Source organism: Protopterus annectens, chromosome 17.part0 (genome assembly GCF_019279795.1).
Source record: "Protopterus annectens isolate FY-2018-M chromosome 17.part0, PAN1.0, whole genome shotgun sequence".
Classification (NCBI taxonomy): Eukaryota; Metazoa; Chordata; order Ceratodontiformes; family Protopteridae; genus Protopterus; species Protopterus annectens.
Genome location: NC_056751.1, coordinates 451,905,870 through 451,931,412, shown reverse-complemented (window position 1 = coordinate 451,931,412; position 25,543 = coordinate 451,905,870). Strand labels below are relative to the sequence as shown.

The 25,543-nt window shown below is 38.8% G+C and overlaps 1 protein-coding gene across 1 annotated transcript in view; it reads left to right on the top strand.

The window, feature by feature from the left end:
- LRRC4C (leucine rich repeat containing 4C) overlaps positions 1-25,543 on the top strand; it is a 3,048,452-nt gene that overhangs the window by 1,363,070 nt on the left and 1,659,839 nt on the right. The gene's annotated exons all lie outside the window — the stretch shown is intronic.

Sequence of the window (25,543 nt, the reverse complement as noted above, 5' to 3'; positions counted from 1 at the left end):
CCTGCCAAGGTAAATTTCATGTTTCCTATATTCACTGAGCAGGTTATTTCTATGTATTTACATGTAGAGAATCTGCCACACTTTTTCATGCCCTTAGTGGGAACATAGGGCCTTATTTCTTTATTTACTAATGATTTCAAGTTAAAACCCTTTCTAAAAATGATCCTTGATTCTAGTCCAAGTTTGTTCCTTAAATTACTGTCATCATTTATCAGGGCCCAAGTTTTTACTTAACATGTTCCTGAGGTCGATGGCATCAGTTGAAAAAGTTGTTAGAAAGCTGATTTAATAATCAATTTTCTCAATAGTTTCACCCCTCCCACTGGGAATAATCCTTGAAATGATTCTCTCCTCAGGTGAAACTAACCCTTTATTCAATATGGGTAAGAAATGTCCTGATTCTCTTTTCCTCCCAACCTCATTAATGATCTCATCCAGCAAAAAAGAGGGGTAACCTCTCCTAAAAAACATCCCTTTTAAATTATTGCACTCGATTTTGAAATCTGAATCCAGAGTTGTCATTCTGGCTGCTCTGACCATCTCGCCTTTTACCACAGCCTTTTTCTGGTGAAAAGGGTGGTTGCTGCTGAAGTGGAGGAAGTCATTTGAATATGTAGGCTTTTGGTAAATTTTAGCTATATACCTGCTATTGTTTGTTTCTTTTGATAACCAGACATCCAAATATGGGATTGCTTGAATCTCAAAGTTAAATGTGAAATCCAAAAAATGTGTCATATTGCATAAGACTTGCATGAATTCTGTGACATCTCCTACGTCCCTCTCAAATAGTAGAAACATATCGTTCAGGTACCTGGTGTACCAATGGACTCTCTTGCTGTAAATTTAGTGTTGGAAAAATATCTGTTTTTCCCAATGGGCCATGACACTATTGGCAAAGGCTCCCCTACAAGGTGAGCCAATCGCCACCCCTGTTTTTTGAAGGAACACATCTCCATCAAAGTAGAAATAATTATTAGTAAGAATTAACTTGAATAGGTGTAAAATCAAATCTATTTCATCCCCGGGTGCTTCCTTACCCAACAGGAATTCCCTTGTCCATTTCATCCCTAGCTCTTGTGGGATGACCATATAGAAGTCCTTGACATCCATTGTCAAAAAAGTTATACTCTTGGTTGAATTCTAAATTGTTCATAGATTCTAAAAAACTCCAAGTGTCCTTACATGTTTGGGCCTCTGTCTCAAGATATTTCTTTAATTTCTGGTCCACAAACCTTTCACAAACATATGAGATGGAATTCCTAGCATCTATAATAGGTCTAAATGGTGGCTTATGGATACCTTTGTGTATCTTGGGAATTCCAAATAAAATGGGTGTAACAGGTGCTGTCATGTCTAAATAGTTAAGCGTGTTTACATCTATGTAATCTTCAAGGAACAAATCATTAATAGAATTTCTAACATTTTGATATGCTTTGTTCATTTCATTCAGTGAGACATGCTCATATGCCTCATTCTCAAGTTTGGCTCTAATTTTAATTTTGTAATCCTCTTCATACATAAAAACAACCCCCCCACCCCACCTCTGTCAGATTGCATGACTCTAAGCCCTGCCATTCTCAGATCAAGCAAGTCATTAAGCTCTGCTGTTATGTTCCTGTTCTTAAAACTCTTCCCCATAGATGTATTCAGTAAAAATCTAATGTCAGCCTCGCATATTTTCTCAAATAAATTAATGGTCGGCTGAAGTGGGGGATTAAAAACACTACATACTCTGAGTTCAGGAAGTGTAGACAAAGCATTTCCAAAAAGTAGTTGCAAATTCAATTTTCGGCAAATAAAGTTTTAAACCAAGCAAACAGCTTGCCAAGTTAGCCCTCATAGAAGATACAAATCTCCCTTTGATAAAGTCTCGAGCAAGGCAGGTTTAATAACAAAGTCACCTTTTGTGTTTTTGCAGACACTGACACTGTGAACCGGCTCATCCGTTCCATCAATAATGCCCTGGTCTGCTACTTCCTCTGTCGATTCTGCTCCTGGACCTCTGGTTGTGTTGATTGTTGCCTTGGGCCAAGTTTGAAGGCTGCTGCTGACCCCTCCAAAAATCCTGTGGCTCAGATCCGCCATTATTTTGATGTCTTCTGTTTTTTAGTCAGCTGTTCCAATTACTGGGGGTGTCTACTACTTCCACTTGTATTTCGTTATCTGTAGAGCTTTCAGTTATGGTGTTAGACACTAAATTAACACCATTGTTATTGTTTAAATTGTTCATTTGCTGAGAAAGGGGTGGAGGTGGGTATGCTATACCCAGTTCATATTCTTTCCTATCCCTATCAAGTTTTTTGATTTTACCCCCTCTCAGTTTATCAATGGTAGCATCTATGCTACTGTAAATACAGCAGAAATTGTACTTGTACCTTAAAAAGTTAACATCCAGCTTAATATTCAATTCCAAGGCACCAAGTTCAGTTTTCAAAACATCCATTTGTGTAGAGTAGTGTTTAATCAGGATTTCTAAGAACTCAATTCCCTGGTGATCAATGCAGTCTCAATAAATCTAAATGAAAGGGTGAGTTCAGGATTAGACCAGTAGGATATCGCCACTATCTAAGACCCCGTGGAATGTGTTGTCTTGAATGCATTCCCTGAGGTAAGCGACTTCGAGTTGAAGCTTTTTATACTTGATCAGCTTTGAATCAAAGTCTTTTAAATTAGAAATGATGACATTTTTCTTTAACTCAGAAGCTGTAGTTTAGTTAAACAATGTCCCATCAGCTTGCAGAGTGAAACGTAGAATTAGCATTAAGCCAGTGATTCAGGAGAGGGACACTACCAGGAACATTATGTCCAAGATTATTATTATTGTTAGCCATGTGATTAACTGTTCCAGATGAAACCCCTTCTTGTACATTTTGAGAGTTTATAAGGGGTATAGAAGAAACAGTAGTAAGACATTAGTTACCTTGGCTAATACTGTTTTCCTGGCTTGGAGTGCTTGTACTTGAGAGATGGCCACTGCCAGAAGAAAAATAATGGACTTCATGCAAAGTAATTCTTTTGGCCAAGTCATCAACCCGGTTGGTTAACTGCTGAATTAGTTGTGTTAACATCCCAATGGAGTTCCTGGCCCCCATAAAGGCATTGTTTTGGTTGGGAGAACAGAGAAGGAGAGTTAGCATTTTGTTCAGGTTCCATGACACACAAACAAATTAGAGAAATGAATACCACCAACAGTTGAATAAAATACCAAAAATAAATGCCAGCTCAAAATCCACACTTTATTGTTAGTGCTTTCATTCGCTCACAATGCAGGAACTTCTTCAGACATCAAAGCACAGTACTGAACAATTTAAATAACACAGTTAATTATGACATTGTGACCTCTCCCAAGCACAAATACAACCCCTAAAAAACATTTAAAGAAATATATACAATACATGAGAATGCATGTATTAAAATATATATGTATGTATGGTTCCACTTCATATCATCGAATTATCATTTCATCGAATTGCAAAACAGTGAGACCAAATCGTCAAAAACTCAAATCGTCGAAAACTCATTACATCGCATCTCAAATCATTGAAAATTATAAAGCAACTACAAATAGCATCCCAGACATTGTTTACTATATTAATGCAGGGGGGCAAGCCCCCTGCACCCCCCCACATCCCCCATAAAATAAATATACCAACTCCAAGGTCACACTACAGTGGAGTTAGGAAATTACCTCTTTCCCCCACTGTAGTGCAACCTTGGAGTTGATATATTTAATTTATGGGGGGGGTGGAGCCCCACACATGGGGGTGCAGGGGTGCTTGCCCCCCTGCATAAACATAGTAAAAACTCTATGGGATTTTATTTCTAGTTGCTTTATAGTTTTCAGTGATTTGAGATTCGATGTAATGAGTTTTCAACTATTTGAGTTTTCGATGATTTGGTCTCGATGTTTTGCAATTCGATGAAATGATAATTCAATGATATAAAGTGGAACTGTATGTGTATATATATATATATATATATATATATGTGTGTGTGTGTGTGTGTGTGTGTGTGCATATATATATATATATATATATATATATATATATATATATATATATATGTGTACATTAAAATTTACATACTGAAAAAATAAAAGAAAAAAAAAGAAAAAAAATTATGTCACTGACAATATTTTTATCTGGTTAAATATTTTAATTTCAAGACACATTTTAAAGAACAAGTATCATTTAAGCCAGGGAAGGAAAAAGCATTAGTCTTCAATTGCTAAAATAACTCCCTCTCCTCAAGTCTTAATGACCACACAGCCCCCCCCCCCCGGGCTAACTTATACTTTTTCAACAACAGTGTAGTGAAAGCAGTGATCTTGTTGTTCCTATATGTGTCTTGCTAAAGCCTTATTTTTATCCTGTTTGCTGATGGCATGCAGATGCTCATAGATCCTTTGTTTAAAATGCCTCTCCATCTTTCCAATGTAGAAAATGGGGCATTGTTAGCATCTTGCTAGATAGATAACCAGTTTGGTAGGTATGGGCATCCTGAGACAAGGTATCCATTGTTTCATGTTCACAGACAACTGTTTAATCCTTAAAAAAGTCAAACACAATATGTGAGAGATGCACATACAGAATTTCACTGGAAGCAAAAATCTCACATACAGGCAAGGTTGTCAAAAACACACATACACACTACATCCACTACACACATAGACCAACCTATGCTGAGGCACTAAAGAAACAATCTTCCTAAACCTTAAAGAATTCTTAAGCCTATATAAACAGTGCCACTTATCCTCAGCAATCCCTAAAGCACTAACTAAAACAAAACCAAACACCCCACACATACTGCTACATCCAAAGGAGCCCCAAGAGCAAAGCCCATAAGGCAACTTAACATAGTACTCAGGGTTCCTATTAAAGGAGGCTCCATGTATGACACACAGATTGCCCACTCACCAGATTGACAAGGATAAGAAAATGGTTATTTCCTTATCTGGAGACTGGATACACCAAGTTATGTATGTACTTATGTCATTACACCAGAGGTACAATATGAGTCTGCCATAGTCCATGTGGTCTGTGATGACCCACCACTAGACCAGTAATCAAGGATCCTCAATCCTCACCACTGGCAACAGTAAGGGATGTTAACTGAGAGGATAACAAATACCTGCTCAATATTTCCAGATGCAGCTCTCTGCATCAAGTGAAATTTCCATTAAAAGCACACAGAGACCACAGTCAGTCTGGGTTTGGTTTCTCACTCTTCCTCCAGATCCCCACTAAGACTGCCTACTGGCACAGCTATAGAGTTGAGACCACAGCTGAGTGACTAAGCCTAGACCTCCAGCACCCTCTCTGTTCAACTAGTGCTTCAGGTCCCTGCCCAAGTAGCTGACACACACACACACACACACACACACACACACACACACAGACACACCTGGGAAATGCTGGCACGGGCTTACTAGCTAGGCCCCCTTCTGCCCAGACTATGAGGTAGTTATTACTGCCACCAGTCACTCCTTATCAGCCACACTAGAGCCCTTAACAAAGGGTATCCAATCTTTCTGTATAATATTAATACTAATTCAAATGGTAGTTTGACCAAGAGCAAGGCTATTGAGAGTGGTCCACACAGTGTCAACAAATAAATATCTAAGTACTCTCTAAATATATAAGTATCTCTACACAGATCAGCCACAATGAAAGGTTTACACATATATAATAATAAATAATAAAATAACAAGATAATACTAGACATATATTCAAAGTGTATTAGAATTCAAAACCACAAGAAATATTTAAAATAACATTGCAGTACAGGCTCACACAAACAAACACATCTACACTAAGCTTTACTATATGTCTCACTGTACTAAGAGACGTATACTGTTCTCCAGAAACTTACTTCATTAGAGCAAGGCAGATGTAGTGGTGAATGGTTCTTTTTAGATCCAAGACCAAATACAGAATGCTCTGTCTCACTAAGACACTTCTTAAAATAATATCTAAACTATTACTGCTGGGATAGCTTGCAGAATGACATCACTACTTATCTTCTGCTCCTATTTCCCAGGCAAAACAACTATTGATGGCAGCTGGTAGCATTTACATCTACCTGTAAAAATACACAGACAAGGTCTTTGCTCAGATCTTTGACAGATGCTGGAAGTCATAAAACAATTGCATTCCTTTATGCTTTCAAGACTAGTAATTAGTTCACCCTAAGGACAATACAGAAAGCTTCCTAGAACAGACTTTATGTCTCTTGCTGCACTGAGAACTGAAAAAATACCATATTTTATTGCCTAGCTTATAAAGTAATTTAATTTCAAATATTTTTCTAAAGTTTGCTGGACTGAGGTTAACCTGCTGTATTCCAGTTTCCACTGTTAAAATATATACATTTAAACAGTTACAATAGTGCATGTACATTTCTGTTGTCTTCCAGTAGGGCACACTGTGGATACATTTTAAACACAGCACTTTTACAAATACCTTTTCAACACAAACATCTGTACAGAGCAGTTTAATATACACATGACAAACAGTTTAAATACATTTGTAACACAAGCAAATTAGTTTGATATTCACAAATGACATATAATTATTTATAGAATTCCAGCTAGCTCTGCTGGCCATACCTCCTTTCATCACATGGCTAACTGCCTTAGATGGAAACTCCTGGACTGTATGAAGGGAGACATTGCTGATCTCTCTGAATATGTATCTCAGACAGGTATGTGCCTTGCATTGAGTAGCATTCTGCCTTCACCAAGGATAATGCCATAGTATGAACAATGGATGTTTGACTTTAAGAATTGGCTTAGTTTCTTGTGTCTTTTCATATGGATTCAGTATTAGTCTGTATGGGAAGACATGGCTAACAGATCACATTGCTTTTTAAAGGATAGTCTGTCCCTGTCTCCCCTAGGGCTCTGAATATTGGCTAGGACTTTTCCATCCCCTTAGAGCCTTTTTAGGTAATGTCAGATTGACAAACCCACTGACATAGGAAACAAAACTCCAAGAAACCTAAATGTGTTCATAGGTTATAGGTTCATAGGTTTATACTAGGCTATCTGCCCTAAGGCATTTATAAGCCTAGCCCAAATTTTTGTGGCTTCCTTATATGAAAGAATACTGTGCCCATTAGTTTGTTGTGCCTCTGTCCAGCAGTGACACAGAGATGATTTCCCATCCACAGGTCTAGATTTCTCTTGAACAGAGTCAGCGAGGTGCTCTGCCTCACATGGACCGGGATTTTATTCCACAGCATAGGGAGTCTCTGAGTGATAAATCTATCCCTCCAGCACGTCCTATTTATATCCGTGCTAAGGTTTAAGTCGCTTGCTCTAGTGGTTTTGGTGGATTTGGATTTTTGAGGTGGAGCATGTCCATTAATTCGGGTTGGACATGGCCTTGTATGTCAGGCACATGTCACCTCTGAGCAGACGGTATGCGACTGAATAGAGCTGGAGTTTCTTCAATCTGGCAGCATATGACAGATTTTGGAGTCCCTTTATCCTATTGGTGAGGAACTTTTGGGGTCTCTCCAATTGCTGCAGATGTCTGGTGAGATACATCCCGAATGGGGCATTGTACTCGATCATTGGTCTGATAAGTGAAGAGTACAGGGGAACAATGACCTCACTAGATCTGGATGTGAATCCCTTCATGATCAGGTGGGCAATGTAGAAGGTCTTTCTAACCACTTTAGCAATGTGAGTGTCAAAAGAAAGGCCACTGTCAACCTGGGTCCCCAGGTCCCTGATAACCTCTTCTGTGCTTAGTGGATTGCCACCTATATGGTAGCTTGGGGTTACCTTGTTTTTCCCGTATGACTATACATTTTTGGCGTTTAACTTCAGGCCATGGCTCTGGCACCAGCTATCTGTTTCCGTGAGTCCCTTCTGAAGGATATCCGTGTCCGATGCACTTTCCACTATGGCGCCCAGTTTGCAGTCGTCTGCAAACTTTGTCAGCCAAAGTCCTCCCATGCTGGCCTGTACTTCTGAGAAGTAGATGCCAAACAATAGGGGCCAAGGACCGAGCCCTGTGGGACACCACTTGTAACCGGCTTGGAGTCTGACACAGCCAGCAACTCTAACCCTGTGGGTTCTGTCCTTTTTGCAACCCATCTTGTGACATATGGGTTTACATTTAAGCTGGTAGTTTTTCTACAATACCCGAGTGGGGTATTGTGTCGAAGCCTTGCAAGGTCAAGGTAGGCTGTATGGACTGCCTTTCCTCATCAATGGCCTTGGTGACTGTTTCAAGAAGTCGACCAAGTTCAAAAGGCATGATCTTCCCTTGACAAAGCCAAACTGGGTCGGGTCCAATGTCTGCAAGTCCCCTATATCTTTGTTTATGAGCTCCATTATGATCCTCTCCATAGCTTTGCAGACTAGACTTGTTAAGCTTATGATTACCAGGGTCCGTTGTGGAGTGGGACCACAGTTGCTTGGGCACGTATCCTGTGGTAAGGCTGAGATTAAACAGCTGCCTCATGTGCGGGTTAATTCCTCATTTAGCTCATGTAGCACACAGCCGGGGACACCATCTGGTCCCATTGATGCTGTGTTTTTAGCTTTAGAGAGAGCAGCTTTCACCTGCGCATTTGAGATGTCCGGGAGGCTACACTCGGCTGGGATTGTTATCTCTCCTTTAGGGGGGGAGAGGGGTGAAGTTTGCACTGAACCTGTCTGCCAGTATGTTGGCAATGTCTGTGGGTTCAGTGATTTTTGTATCATTTTGGACTAATTCTGAGCATATCTGGGAGTTTCCACCCAGGTTCCTAACATAGCTGAAAAAGGCCTTATGATTGTCCTTTGAATCCATGGCAATTTTTCTCTCAAAATTGGCCTTAGTTGATTTTATGAGTGCTCGTATTTTTTACTAATAATGATCAGGGGTGACTTCCCTTTTATGGATTTTGTTCTATCATGTAATAGCTTTCTCCTCTTATTGTAAAGTTTGTTAATGGCTGGGGTCCACCAGACTGGACGTTTGCCCTTTGTGGAAAGAGTCTTGGTTTTATTTGGGATTGCCTGATCCATGCAGTCCTGGAGGTGTTCATAGAAGGCATTTGTAAGGGCTTCCAGCTTGGGTTGTGGTTTACTCTGGCTCAGGGCCCTTGAAGGATACTACACCAGTCTTGAGTAGTGTGAAGTTTGCTTTAGAGAAGTTCTTCACTATGGTCTTTTTTGTTGGGGGGGGGGGAGGATTGTGGATTTCCAGTGAGATTAGTTTATGATCAGATCTCACCAATGAGGGATATACTTGTGGAGCATTTTGTCCCCATGTTTGTGACAATGGGATCTAGTATATTTTCTCCTCTCGTGGGAACAGTGACTAGCTGTTCCATGGCATTTGAATTTATGAACTCCAGGAACCGTTGGGCTAGAAAGTTAGGGCTTGAGTAATGTTCCCAGTCTATATTCGGGTAGTTGAAGTCACCCAATATGATGGTGTTTGGAGATACATTTATACCCTCCAGTGTCTTCAGGAAGGCTGTGTGGGGTTCCTGAGTTTGAGAGGGTGGCCTGTAGCATGCTACAATTTGTAGAGCAGTTTTGCCTATGGTTAGTTGCACCTGGATGGTTTCCCGTTGCCACCAACCTGGAGGTGTGGGTATCCTTTATGAATATGGATACACCCCTCCTTTTGTGGTGTGGTCCGGGTTTTGGGCGGGCGCATGATATGAGGTAAAACCTAATAGTGCCGGGTGCTCTCAGGAGCCTTGAACCAGGTTTCAGTTACAGCACAGACATCGATGTTCTCCATACTGAGAAGGGCCTCGAAAGTGCATTTTGAGATTTAGACTTCTGGCATTGAGCAGCATTACCCTCAGTTTCTTCCCATTTTTGTTTTCTAGGGTGGTAGGTTTAGAATTTGAGCCTTGCCTAAAAAGGCACTATGGGGGTGCAAGAGCCTTAGCCAATATCCGGAATCCCAGGTGACAGCGTGGCTTGTCAAGCATGTCATCCCAGGCAGACAGACACTGGATCCCCTTTGAATGACACCAGACATTAAGCCAATTGTTAAAGCTGATCATCTTGTCTCTATATTGTGGCATCATTCTTGGTGAAGGAAGGATACTGCTCAGGGTTAGGTCATACCTGCCTGGGCTACATAATCAGAGAGCTCCTCTATGTCTCTTTTCATGTAGTCCAGGAGTGCGTCTCAGGTCGTTCACACCAGCATGGACAATGACTGTGTCATATTTGTACTTGCCGTGAAGTGACCCGAGTGCTTGTGTTATGTGGCGGATTCTAGCGCCCGATAGGCAGCTTACTGTGACCCTCTCCTTGTTCAGCCTGGTGAGTGGGACGTCAGTGTGTCTGACTATGGAGTCACCTATGACAAGTATGTTTGGTGTTGTATTTGGCCTTAAGGGCTGTGACTGTTATCGCTCAATGCTAGGAGCCTAAACAATAACTTTACACCCTACAAACTCTTGTCACTCAGGAGATTATAGACATCTGTGGCATTACTGAGACATGGTTTAAATTCAGAGAAAGTACTCCTGCAGTGCAAGGGTTCAGTGCCTTCCATGCATTTAGACCCTCAGCTGCATAGACAGGGACAAAAGGCGGATGCATCTGAATCTATATTATGAACAAACATAACACTATGTCAAATAATCAGGATGATGCCCTGGAATTTATCAACATGCAAATTACCATTGACAGAGTCCAATAATATAGCCAAGATTGCTATAGGTCACACTCTGTTTCCCTTAAATCACATAGCTAATACGCAGATCTACTAGTGACAAGAACCATTAAACCATGTACCCTATCCATGGGAAAATTTAACTTCCCCTCTCTATAGATTGGGAAACATACACTGCCTCATACTCACAGGCACAATGATTCCTAGACTTTATTCGCACAATTAAACAGACAGCACACACACCCACCAGAGGTTCAGACATGCTGGACCTGGTACTTCCCAACATGTAAGACAGCTGCATCCCACCCCCACCACATTCCATACTTACTGGGGAGGGCAGAACAGAAAGCTGTCTCTAAAAAAATAAAAATCAGCTTGGAAACCCCAGCAAACACTGTAACAGTAGGAACTATTCCAAAGTAAACTACACTCTATTACGTGATAGTTTATTAAAATTCAATGTCTCTCCTAACCCTGAGCTCACAACAACCTATGTGGAATTGTTCACGGAGACCCTGTGCAACCATGTACAAGGTTGTATAGAGGCTGCTGTACCTACTAGAAATAATCCCAAAACAAACTCTAAAAACAAACTGCACTGGTAGAATCCTAACCTTAGTAGGGTATATAATAAATGGAAAAAAAAGTCATGGCTAAAATAAGGACAGCAACTCCCATATTGACAACATACCTGTAATTAAACTAAACAGGAAACTAAGAGAACTATTTAAGTCCAACAAGGCTAATTACAAGTTCAAGATAGCCTTCAGGCTAAAGACAACCACAAGACCTTCTATGGTTATCTCCAAAACGTCAAAGGCAGCAAACATATCAATGTCCCGAACTGGTGGTCAATGGTACCATCTTCACTGAGGAGATCAAAATAGATAATTTGCTGGCTGACAAATTCAGCTAAAATGTCACCATCCACTCCCCTTCACATTCTTCCATGAAATGCCAACTAACCCCACCCCCCAAACTATTAACATGCAGCAGGTTCTGTTGGCACTCATTAAGGCCAAAAACACAATGTCAGTGAGTCCTGACAGTATCCATGGATGCCTCCTACATAGTTGGAAACATCACCACTTGAGTCACTTTTCAACTGTAGCCTCAAAAAAGCTCTATGTCATGAAAATGGCAATGGTTTTCCCAATTGACGAGGATGGATCATCAACCGACTACAGAAACAATAAACCTATTAGTCTTATTAGTCTAATATGCAAAGCCATGGAATGAATTATTATGGAAATGATCAAAAAATACATAGATAACCTGCAGACATTGGTCCCAACCCAGGCTGGCTTTGTCAAGGGAAGATCAAACATACAAAACTTGGTAGACTTCTTTGAGATGGTCACCAAGGTAATGCATGGGGGGAAAACTGGGCATACTGCCTACATGACAAGACAAAAAGAAAGCCAGCACCTTAGGAGCACGAAGATTTATTGAGAAAACCAGACCGGTTTCAGCTTATTGCTTTCATCACTGTACCACTGATGAAAGCAAAAAGCTGAAACAGGTCTGGATTTCTCACTTAATCTTCACGCTCCGAAGGTGCTGGCTTTCTTTTTTGTCTTGTTATAGTTTGCCTGGCCTGTGCATCTACCGTATTTGCTAGCCTGCCTCTTTGTGACTACTGCCTACATGAACCTGGCTAAGGTGTTTGCTACATTACATCACTCTGGTTTAGTTGACAGACTCACCAAGTTGGGTATAAAAACCTATATAACTCGCTAGATTGCCAGCTGGCTCACAGACAGGACCCAGTAAGTTAGGATTGGTGATAGCACCTCCACTAAGAGACTGGACACCATGCTGGAACTGCTACCATTTGACTGCTGCTTCTCAGAGGTAAAAGCTAATTCAAGGGCCATTGACTGACCAAGTTCACAGATGACTGCAAATTGGGAGCTATCCTAGATTCCCCCCATGACACAAACATCTTACAAGAGAGTCTAAATCAGACAAATGACTTCCAAAATCACTGACTAAAACTCAAAGCCAAGAAATGCATTATATTGTGTTTTGTGAAAGTGATACCCAGACTAATTATTCCAGTAATAAGACACCCCTTAGAACTGACCCAGTAGTCAGGAATCTGGGAACATATGTAGAGAGTAAGGACATGGCATACAGGTCCAAGGAAGTCATAGTGCCAGTTTATTTGGTCCTTATCCTACCTTTCATAGAGTATGATACCCACTTCTGCATGTACCTGAACAAATGTATGCAACAGCTGGAATGCCCACAAAAGGGCATGTCTAATGCTCTTCTAATATATATATATATATATATACATATATATATATATATATATATATATATATATATATATATATGTGTGTGTGTGTGTATATCTATATCCATATATATATATATATATATATCACACACACACACACACACACACACACACACATATTGGTGTGTTTGTGTATATATGTATATATACATGTGTGTATGTGTGATATATATGTATATATATATATATATATATATATGTATATATATATATATGTAGAGAGAGAGAGATAGAGAGATTAATACACACATATATGTAGGAGACTGTATGCTGCTTCCTTTGTAACACTTCAGAAGAGGCACATATAAAACAAGGCACATGTACAAAACATGCTCAAGAATTCCATTGAATGGGAAAGGAAGGAGATTGGTTGGATATAGTAGACAAGGTTCTTGGAAGAGGTGTAGGGAGATTGTACTGGTAGCTGAGTATAATTAAGGCACAAGTGTTACTGATGGAGGAGAATGGTTGTATTATGTTACATGTGCAGACTGAAGGCATTGTATGTTAAGTGATGTAAAAGGTGGAACTTTAACTGAGACTGGAAATTTTGATAGGAGGTCATTTCTTTGAGATGCAATGTAAGGGATCCTTTTAGTTCTGGGCTTAGTAATGAGGAGCAGTGCCTGGTACATTGAAGTTCAGAAGAAGGGATTTCCAGGTAGGAGGGTCACTGTGATCACGAATGCAAAGATTACAGGTGAATATTTTTGAGGATAGGCACTGGGAGGTTGGCATAATGGTTATGATATTTACCTTGCAGACACAAGGTGCAGGGTTTGATTCTCACAAGGGGTAATTGGCTAGGCTTAAAATAGCCCACAAGGGCAATTAGCCTAGTATGAACCTATGAACCAGTTAAGCAGCTAAGGGAGTAAAGGGATGGGAAAGTAAAAATTAAAAAGTGTGAAATCCACTATGCATTTCACTGGAAGCCATTTGGCTTTAACTACTGCATGAAAGCAGTACTTTCATTTTAGGGATTCAGTAATGAAACTATGTATCTTAATAGAGACTGTTTAAATAGTTTTTCATTGTAATTTGAGGCAAAAGACATATAGAACAGGTCATGTACAAGCTGATCAAGAAGCATAACTTTCCCAATGGCATATTAGGCTTTGTAGGAAATAGTTTTGTAAGATTTTTTTTCTTTGTCCAAAATGGGAGGGAGGTTACTTTGTGTTAGGTTTTTCCAACGTGTGCATGAAAGGTGAGGTCTCTGCTAAGCTAGATCCTAGGGATCTAAAGGTTGAAATGTCTTTGATGTATCTGTTACCTGGAGCTCTGATTTATGAGGTGTTATTGAGTTGTATTTTCCAGCTAAGAACATCTGTTTGGTTTTGGAAGAGTTAAAGGTATTTTTTATACAACAACTAATAATAATAATAAAAATATATTATTATTATTGTAATATATAACTGAATTTTATAATAAAGTGTTGAAGGACTAGACAATTACGGCTGAATATTCTAGTAATATAATTGAATATAACTATTAACTTCATGAGTCCAGTGCAAGTCAACAAGTTGTCTTAATGTTTACATTCTTCAGTCTTGTGGTGCCTTACCCTGTTACATTAAACACCAGCAGTAATCTGATGGCTCCTTTTCATGTGTTTTTACTTTCTGTTTTTTATCAGTGAAATCCTAACACACACACACACACACACACACACACACACACAACACACACACACACAGATAGATAGATAGATAGATAGATAGATAGATAGATAGATAGATAGATAGATAGATAGATAGATAGATATCCTACAGTTACACTGCTACTGCTGAGAAGGAAGCTTATAACAACTTGCAGCACTGAGCAATACTACATATCTTGGCTTGCAATACTACTACTACACCCTGAATACTACTGATAGGCAGATGTTAAGTGATACTATACCTGTAAGTACATGTGTCACTCATAAAAGGATGTTTATCTCATAAACTGGAAATGTAGCTAACAATACCAATACAACACCAAACATTATATAAGTCATACTGAGATGGATCAGAAATTGCAATCTTCCATTTCCTAGCATTAATTCACAGAAAGCCATTAATTCACCCTACATCTTTAAATTTCACTTTCTCTGCAGTTAACTTCATGGTCACCATAAATCAAACTTTATAGTGTCTATAAATCAAAGCAGAAACGAGGAAAACGTAGTCTCTACTATCTTCATTGACCTAAAAAAGGCTTTTATAGGTTCATAGGTGTTTACTAGGCTAATGAACATGAAGGCCTTTTTAAGCCTAGCCATGCATCCCAAATCTCTGAGAAGTTCTGATATCCTTGATAAGTGTAAGCATGGGCCTGGGAGATGAACCATTTACTGGTTACCTGTGTCCATTAGAGACATAGGTGCCAAATCAGGGATGACTTTGACACTGTTCACATAAAAAAATGTCTTCCCTTAGTATAGGTATACCCACACTTACTTGGTTTGACAGTTGTCTGTTCTTCAGTAAACAAACAGTTAAATGACAAAATAACATCTCCCTGTTCCTTCCCATTGCAGCTGTAGTCCTTCAGGGCTCCATTCTAGACCTTATCTTATTCAACATATTTGTGAATGACCCCCACACAACAAGCAAACATGCAGAAATCATTCAATATGAGATGATTCCACTCAGATTTTTGCTGCTATAAATGGGTACACTGCTAAAACTAATCCAGGATTTCCTTCCTTCTATTGAAGCATGGCTAACAGATACCAAACTTCTTCTAACCCCCCAAAAATCCAAACTCATTCCTTTTACTCCAAAACAATTGTCTAGCTAGAAATCCCTCTTCACTTTAACCTCCTCAAACAAAACAAAAATTGAATACATAACTCACACTAAGCTATTAGGTGTAATAACTGATGACAACTTTAAACTTGACTCCCATGTAAAAGATGTACACACACAAAAATAAATAAATAAAAACACTGCATCAAAAAACTGGCACCTCTACTAGATAAAACTTTACCAAATAGACAATACTAGAAACAAACATTACTTCAGTTTTCCTCCTTCCATATCTCCACTGTGTAGCCCCTATTCTCAGTCTTTAGCCATGCAGCACAATTCCCTTGAGCAATGCTGCAATAAAGCAATCCAGTTCAGTGCCAATATGCCATACGAATCCCATTGTCATGTAGCACTAAAATAGCTACATTGTCTAGAACCGCTTTACTCACTAACTCTGTCTCAACTAATTATCACACACAATCTTATTCATAGACCTAAAAAAAGATTTAGCCTAGCTCACATCCTTTAATGCTGCTCACCAAATAGTCCTCATTGATCAACAGATAAAAAATGTCTCCTGATAACTAAATCAAACAAATCTTGAAGTGACTGTCTCATTTCCTCTTGCTAAAACTCCTTGCTAGTCAAAAAATCTTGTCCATGCACAACTTGTATAATAAGCTGTGCTGTCATCACCCTATAAAAGGTCATTATTCTTTATCTTCAGATTGTGTCTCTGTCATCCTTTCTTCCAAAACTACTTACATAACTCTCCTTTCTTTACCACTTCATACTCTTCTCCTCAACCCCCCCCCCCCTTATTTTTATTACTCCCTTCTATTTCCCTTCAGTATCATCTGGATTGCTACCATAATTTTTTTCTGTCTTCTTCTTCTTTCTTTACCTTTCTTATCACATGCCTTCTGCATCTCCTTCTTCCCAGAACAAACAATTCATTGATAAGTTATAGTATAACAATTTTACCCCATCTTACTCAGCCTTCCCCAACCTTCTTCTCACTCAGCTATTTCAACCACTACCACATTGAATGCATTATCCAGCCACTTCTGATGATGGCACCTCTAGCTAATTCTCTGGTGTTGACTCTGAAACTTATGTTCTTACCTTACTCTTCCTGCACAGTGGTTTATAATTATCAATTCCACTAACAAATTATTTCAATACTTTTCTTCTAAAATCTCACTTTTTAAAAGCATGCTGTTAACAACTAAATTTCACTTTTCTTTCCACTTTCTTTGTTTTGAAGCATTGTTGTAATCGTATATTAGATTTTATTCATGACCCATAAATATTTTTATCTATTGATGTGTGCTCTTGCTTTTTTGTAAAAGTCTGTTTTGTTTTATTATGTGTTCTATTTCCATTCATTCTGGTAAATTGCTTAACGTAATTGTATTTTTTCTTATCTGTTTTTTGAACCCCTTGTGTATATATTATAATTGTAGCTTTACTCCCTTGGTGTCTGCTGAAAAAAGGGGCAACTTAGGTCCAGATGGACAATCCAGTTGCTAAAAAGTAAATGAATACATAAACAGCTCGCAATGACCAGGGTAAAAAAATTAAGTTGATTTTTATGATGAATTCAAAACTGAAATGCATTTTTTCCTAAGAGGGCTGCTACCCTTACTTCCTACCATTCCTGACAAATATTCCACACCCCTTAACAATTTAAACCCCAACTCTTGCCTTTGGTAATCCTAATCCATTTCAAATACCCTATACAGTGACTGTATGTAGCAAATAAACAAAGAAGCAAAGATGGAAAATGGAATAACTTTTATTTAGCAACACCAAAGCCACTATGAAATGACTGACAGCACCTAACTCTCTCTGTAAGCTTGTTTCAAACACATCACCTTGACACTCACTGCAGACAAATTGCTCCACATGTAGTAAGAAAAAAAGTTAACTAAATATAGAAAAAAGAAGTAACTAATACAATGAAAAAATAGTTTACACAATACTGAACAAGAAATTGCAACATATTCACTGTAGTCGTGATTTATATTTAAAAGTATATTTTTCATTTTACCTTGCACACTCAGGTAGAAGTTAATTACGTTTTACAAAGATGTACAACTTTGCACATCTCATGAAGTATACTTTCAGTAGAAGTTTTTAGAGAATAGCTCTCAAGAAGCAAGTGGTTTTCTGGCTTACAAGACCTCAGGAAACAAAGGGGTTGATTAGTTTCTTGATGTTCTGGATTGAATAAGTTAAAATTTAATTTGACATGCAGTTTAGCTTTTAAAAGAGACACAAGCATTTTATCTTTTGATCGTTTTACATATTGCCTATTAATGAGAACACTTGCTTCACAAAAATGTTGTTAGGGGAATTGAAAGTACAAACTGTACCGATCTATACAATGTTTTGCATTCTGGAACCATACTAAAGAAATCCACCCTGAAATCATTAACAGATGCTGCTGTCATTTGAGCTAGGGCTGGAAATGCGGCATTTAAAGAACATAGTCAGAGTAAAGTGCATCAGTGTTCAAACCTTCTAATTGTAAAGCATATGTAGCTGTGCACAATTCTATCCAGGCTACTGTCTGTTGAAGGCTAAAGATCTGTTTAACACTAAAAGGACTATTGTCAAAGTCAAGCCACTTCTGTAGGCAAGAAAGTCTTACATAAAAGTTATTGAAGTCCCTTGGGGTCTGCTGACCCTCGACTGAGGGGAAGAACATTAAGATAGATGACACATTATTGCCAAAGTTCCAGTCATTCAGTCTTCTCTGAAGCTCATCTCTGAGTCTCTGCTTCACTGCATACAGATCAAAAACCAAGGATGTGCTGCTTTTCAATTTTGCTAAAAGATTCTGGAAAACTTGCTGGATGTCCTGCATAAAACAAGTAGAGCACTCAGTCTCTGAGATGCTAATTCCATGAATTCATCCTCAAGACCTCAACAAATCTCCAAATTGAGTGACATGTATTATGTTCTTGAGTAACAAAATAACATCTGATAGCTGGCCAGCATTCTAGATAACTTGGGACAGCTGGGACAGTTGGAAACAATTGCAGCCACACTGTAGATGCATGTATCATAATCTCATTCCAGTCTTAGTTTAGAAAAAGGATTAGTTTTCTTTAAATGCGGATACTTTTTAGTAGATACTAAAAATGTCATTGTGTACCCTCAAAACCAGCATTGCTCTTTGAGATACAGCCAAGACCTTGCTTGCCTGTTTTGTACAGTTGTGTACTCTGTGCACAGATTGCCTGTTTTGTACAATTGTGTACTCTGTGGCACGGATTGCCTGTTTTGTACAGTTGTGTACTCTGTGGCACAGATTTCCTGTTTTGTACAATTGTGTACTCTGTGGCACAGATAGTTTGCACAAATAATGTTTATGGTTACAGTCCTTTTTGCAGAACACCTTTTGTCTTTCCAAAGATGACTTCAGTACTTGTATTGTGGCCCTCAAAAATAGCAAGCAGTTTCTCTTGCATATCATGGATTTGACTGAAGTTCTGAAAAACTGTTTTTGTTACCTTTACTGGAGGCTTCCGATGCCAATAGAAAGTACAATGACCCAAGTACTTGTAGAAGAACCTCCTCTGAATCCCTTGCATACACATCTTCAGCAATGAAATCTGGTGAGTTTTTCCTAGCTGAGTCTCACAGGCATACCTGAGCCACTGTAAAGGGTTCATATCAGTTTAGTTCCACAGCCCATGGACTGTGATTATGTTTCATGACATGATTGACTGCTGTCAGTTCAGCTGCTGTCACTGTGCTGGTTTCACTTGTTGTAGTATGTGGCTATATGGACCTTGGTATCACAAGTTTTCCTTCTGCAGAGGTATTTGCTGCTGGACATCCAATGTCTGGGGACTCTTTTATGCTTTTTCACCATCTCCCTTTATTGTGAAGATTATCCCATAAGATGTATAACTGGTCATAGCCTCTACAGTTGGTACAGACTGCACCTGCCTTGCTCTAACTATAGAAGTGTTTAGATTTCTTGGGAGGTGCAGTATTGCTTACAGCTTCTTGCTTATTCAGTAGCCTTTACACAAATGTTCTTACTGGATCTTTCTAAGTGTATCACCACAATACAGCCAAAACAAAAATTAATACTTATCCAGGTAAGACCTTTTATTTATCCAGGCAGCTAGCATAGTGCCTGGAAGGCCAAGGCCATATTAATACCGAACAGAGATGCACTGTGTTCATATCCTATAACTAGATACTATCCTGACACAGACTGCACGTATATATTGTATTAATATTAACAAAGATCACAAACAGAAAGGGAGAGGCAATAGAAAAAGGATCACATCCCACTATCCACTGCAAGAGGAAGTAAACTTGACAATCTGTTGGGAAGTCTGGGGTATAAAGGAAGACAAGCAGACCCTTCACAAAAAAGTAAGGCTTCCCCAGATAAAACTCAAAATTGGAGACCAAGCACTGTAAGCCAGTAACACTAATTTCTCAACTGCAGTGGCACCTTCCATTGTAACATGTATTAACTTAGAATAAATGCATGAAGGCGAAGAATGACATGCATACATCATGCAGAAGGCAAGATAACTTAAAAAGCTGACCATTAGTCAATAAGACTTCTCACTGTACCACAGTGATGTCCTGCAATCGTTACATGTATGAACTTGATGAGAACAGACCCGGACCCAGAATAACAAGCTCAAGACCAAGCACTAAGTCACAAACATTAACTGCTGTACCACTGTGAATCCCTGCAGTAGGTCTTTCCTATTATTTCTTATGCATGTTTTCTTTGTCTTATGCATGCTAGTCTGAATAACATTCTTACTGTTACTTTGTGGCAGTATATAAAATTCCTAATAATCATGTTCAGCAAAACAATAACTATGATTGACACATGAAGAAATTCACGGTCCAGTACATATTTTGACCTAAAGCACCAGAGACAGCAGTGCAAATAGCAACATTGGAAACATATTGGCCTTAACCAAGACATGCAGCTGCAATGTGCAAAAGTAAATATTTTGGCCTTAACTACAAGTAGTAATAATGCTCAAAGTAAATGTTTAGACACAGAACTGTAGCTAACTATTCTGGCATACTGTGCTGACCTCCGCTCTGAATTCCCCCTCAGCTTTTCCAAAAAAAAAAAAAGTCTTCTCGTAGTTGAGTCCCCCTCCCACCAAAAAAATAAATAAATAAAAAATAAAAGAATTGTAACAAACCACTTGCTACATGTTACACCACACAAAAAAGTGCTAACACGCTTCAGCCCTGACTGCAAGTGCACTCAGCATTCATTTCTGAATGCCAGTGGTGTACTCCCAACCAAGTGACATCTCCCAATCACACCCCCTAACAACTTGTACCCAAAGCAGCTACCCTGTTTGCCCCACCCTAGCTATATCTCTGTTTAGAACTTAGAAAAGAACTGTATTTAAATAAAGTGGAGTATTCATAAATGTCATGAAGTTCTGCTAAGCACTGAAGCATGGAAGTCACTTTAATGCCTTATATTTTTCCTTTAGCACCTCATAACTTCTGAACATTAAAAAGCAGATCACTGGCTTTTACAGGTGCCAACAATAAGTATATTGTCTACTTTCAAACAAGAAAAAAATAGATTTACAAATACTGCCATCCATTACAATCTCCTCATATACTTTGTTGGGTATTCTACTAAATCTATTCATAAAAATCTGTATTCAGAATATTAACAAATCTATTCAGAAAGATATGCTTTTATCAGTGTTTCCATGGACTTTGCCCAGTGATTTAGTAAATGTATTTGTAAACATCTTCTTTAGGACATTCATATTTCGAATTAGAAAGGTGTATATTTGCATTTTGCTACAGCCCTCAGTGTCTGCTCGGAAATAAAAAAAGCCAGCCAGAGGTTCTTAGATCTCCACTCTATGTCATCTTTTGCAATCAGACGACACTAAGGCAGACCTCAGATTTAGAAAAACATGGTATTAAAGAGGGAACCACTCGAACTGTTCTGTGTTCTATGTAAAATACCACAGTTGCTTCACTGAACTTTAAAAGTACACTTCTTTTTCCATATGTCCAGTAACAACTATTATTTTCCACCCAACTGTAGTAGCTTGCTTGTCCATGTTTATTAGGCTTACGCAGAGCATAACTCTATGAACATTTACTTCCTTTCACATAGCTAAATGTATTCTGATAGACTAGAATATTATTTGAATAATTGCATTCTGACATACAAGTACATTATATGAATAATCTTCCTTATTCATGTTTCAAACACATTTTATTTGAATTCAGTATATAATGTCTTTCTATGAGTAGTAACTTCATAGGCTAGTCATTGCCTGCTTAAATATAAACTGTTGCTTTATTATTTTTGCCTGAATTCAACTTTGAACATTTTTCACTGATTGATTGACAGGTTTGTCTAATTTGTATGTTATTTATAATTAATCAGATATGTACTCTGTAAAATTAAATTTGCAGTTATATTATAGGTTTTATTAAGCTTATCTGAAAGGTCATTGAAAAACGTAGCCACGCCTCCCTTGTAGTGATAAGTGTAGTCTAGGTACTTCTGTGTATAAGATCACTTCCATTAATACTAGGTATGACTGTGTAATGGTTCTGAAGATGGATAGGGAAATACTCTGATTCATATATGGAGACCACATTAGATATGACTTGCACCTGTTCCCTGTAGGCTTTCAAAAATTTCAAAGACAATATCGATTCTCATATGACTTTTTTCACAATGCCAACCAAATATAACTACTTCTTCTTCTTTCAGCTTTTCCCAGTTAGGGGTTGCCACAGCAGATCACCTGTCCGCTCATGATTGGCAGTGGAGTTTTACAGTGTCGAGTTACCAGCCCGGCACCCAACCTTCCACAGAAGGTACACACATGCACGCACTCACACCTAGGGCCAATTTAGAGAGTCCAATCCATCTATAGCATGTCTTTAGGATGTGGGAAGAAACCGGAGCACCCGAAGGAAATCCACACGACCACAGGGAGGACATGCAGACTCTGCACAGAAAGCACCCGAGCCGAGGATCGAACCAGAGAACCTCTTGCTGTGAGGTGGCAATGCTATCCGCTGCACCACCACGATTGCACCCAACCAAATATAACTACTAATATAGCTAAAACAAGCAAAGGAAAATATGAGGATGTTACTGGTCAATGCTTGGAGATTAAACAAGAAACTCCACTGCATAAAAGCCCTCCTCACCCCAGTGGAAGTAGATGTCAGTGTAGAGACATGGTTTAAAACAGAGGAGAGTATTCTGGCTGTGCAGATATGATGCCTTGTACACTTTTAGACCTGCAACTGCACAGGATGAAAAAAAGGTGGATGTTTCTCAGTCTTCATCCAGAAGAGACTCCCATCAAGACTGCTTAAGCAGCATGACACACTAGAGCTTCTTCATGTTCAAATAATCATGAGAACGGTCCTGTAGCACACATTAGCTAGCTCTAGAGCTCCGTCTATGACACAAGAAAGTTACAATGTCTAGCTACAAGAACTTGGGCCACTCATTGTTAAACACCATACCATTTTAATGGGTGATACTAACTATCCGATTATACTGTGAAACCTTTAGCACCTGTTGTGCACAAGCACACAGATTTCTGGACTTTTTTTAAAACAAATGCAGTGAATCAATTTGTTAGAGAACATATTAGGGGGATTAACATCTCAGACCCAATCCTCATTAGCATCTTGCACTATTCTTTGCATATCTTCATCTTTATGACCATAATAAAAGTGAATCGAGAGACTGCTTCCAACCCTGGAATCTTTAAAAATTTCTCCATGACAAATTATCTACACCTAAGTAATATTTTGGCAAGCTCCAAATCCCCACAAACCCAGTTAAGTCAAATGAATATGTACAAACATACACCACTAATCTATAACACTATGTAAACACCTACGTAGATGCGGGTCTGTATCACATAGTTAAAGTTTTATAACTCTGAACACGAAATGTACGAACCATTCCATTCAAAGTTACAAAACTTCGACTATGAATAAAAAAAAAAAGGAAAAACAAAATAAACTGTTGTAAGCAGGGGAGTAAGCCCCCCTCCACCCCCCACACTCCCCGCTACTTAAATATACCAACTCCGAGATCGCACCTCATTCAACAGAATGGAAACCTCCCCTTAAGGAGATTTCTGTTGAAATGCTCAAACTTGTACATGTTCAAACTTATGGTCTTGACCATATAAGTTTCGAATTTGTACAAGTTCGACTATGTGATAGGAACCCCGTAGATGCAGCAATACCTGGTAGAAAAAGAAAAAAAAGCATACCACAAAAGAAACCTCCCTGGTGGAACTTTAGTATCAACAAGCTGTATAATAAGGTGAACAGATTACTGGCTAAAAGTAGGAGCAGTGATGTGCAGGATAATAGAGATCTCACCAATAAACAAAACAAGCAACTCAAGTGTTTAATTAAGCCTAAAAAAGCTAAGATTAAGGTGAATATAGTCACCCAAGCAAAGGACAATCAAAGGCCTTTTTAATTATGTTTGTACACTGAGCTGATTGTAAACAATGTTACCTACACTGAAGCTGAATTTATAGCTAACCTACTGACTGACAGATTCAGATCAAGCTTTTCTCCTGTCCCATCTGTCACACATGAAATTTCTGAAACCGACTCACCACCAACAATCACACAAGACCAAGTCACAAAAATGCTATTACTAGCAAATAATATTGCATTGATGGTTCCTGACAATATCCTAGGATCCATATTGAATAACATGAAGCATGATTTAGCCACACTCCTAACAACATTGTTCAACCTTAGCCTCTATGTTTTCTTACTAGGTGAATGGAGAGCAGCAACAGTTATTTGTGTGCAAAAGGAAAGACCTTCCACAAATCCAGACAATTACAGACCAATAAGTCTAACCACTGTGATATACAAAGCCATGGAAAGAATTACTGTGGAATTAATCATTAAAGAACACAGAAAACCTCATTATACTGGACCCATCAGCCTTCTATGGGGTGTCACCTATGAATTAGGTGCATGGGTGTCCAGTTTTGGAAAAGGACACAGTGCTGCTTTCCTTGGCATTTAATTTTAGGTTATTGTCAAGGTACCATATATTAGTGCATTTTAGTCCCTCCTAAAAAATCAGGAAGTCAGATGGAGAGGTAATGATAGCTTCAGGTTTGTAGGTATCTTTAAAGTTAGTCAGCCACAGGCCCTTGGTGTCAACCTTGACATCAGAGAAGTAAATACTGAAGAGATGTGGTGCTGGGACTGATCCCTGAGGAACACTGCTGGTATGTGTCCCACACTAATAAATCAGGATCTATCCTTTAGCTAGTTTGCCATGCAGTGGTTAACATATAGGTTTACATTTTAGTCTGATTAGCTTATTGATAATGCCAGAATGTATGAAAGTATAAAGGTCTTGCCCAGGTCCAGATAGGCAGTATGAATCAAACTGCCTAATCCTAATGCATTGATGATGTGTTCAAAGAAGACTACCAGATTTAGGAGGAAATATGTACCTTTAATAAAACCAAATCAGCTTGATTCCAAGGCTTGTAGACTGCCAATGTCCTTCTTAATAAGTTCCATAGTGATATGTTCCATTGCTTTACTGATAAGTCAGGTGAGGCTTATAGGTGTGTAGTTTCCTGCATCAGTAGTGAACATCTCCTTGTAGATTAGGATGACTACTACAGTTCTCCATTCTTTTGGCATGAATCTACTGAAGAGGCTGGGGCTGAATATGCTTGGTAGAGTGTTTGCAGGTGATGGCTGGTGCTGACCATAAGGAAAACTGGCATCTTATCAAGACCAATTAAGTAAGTACTTTTGACCCTGGAGATAATGTTCAGGACTTGATC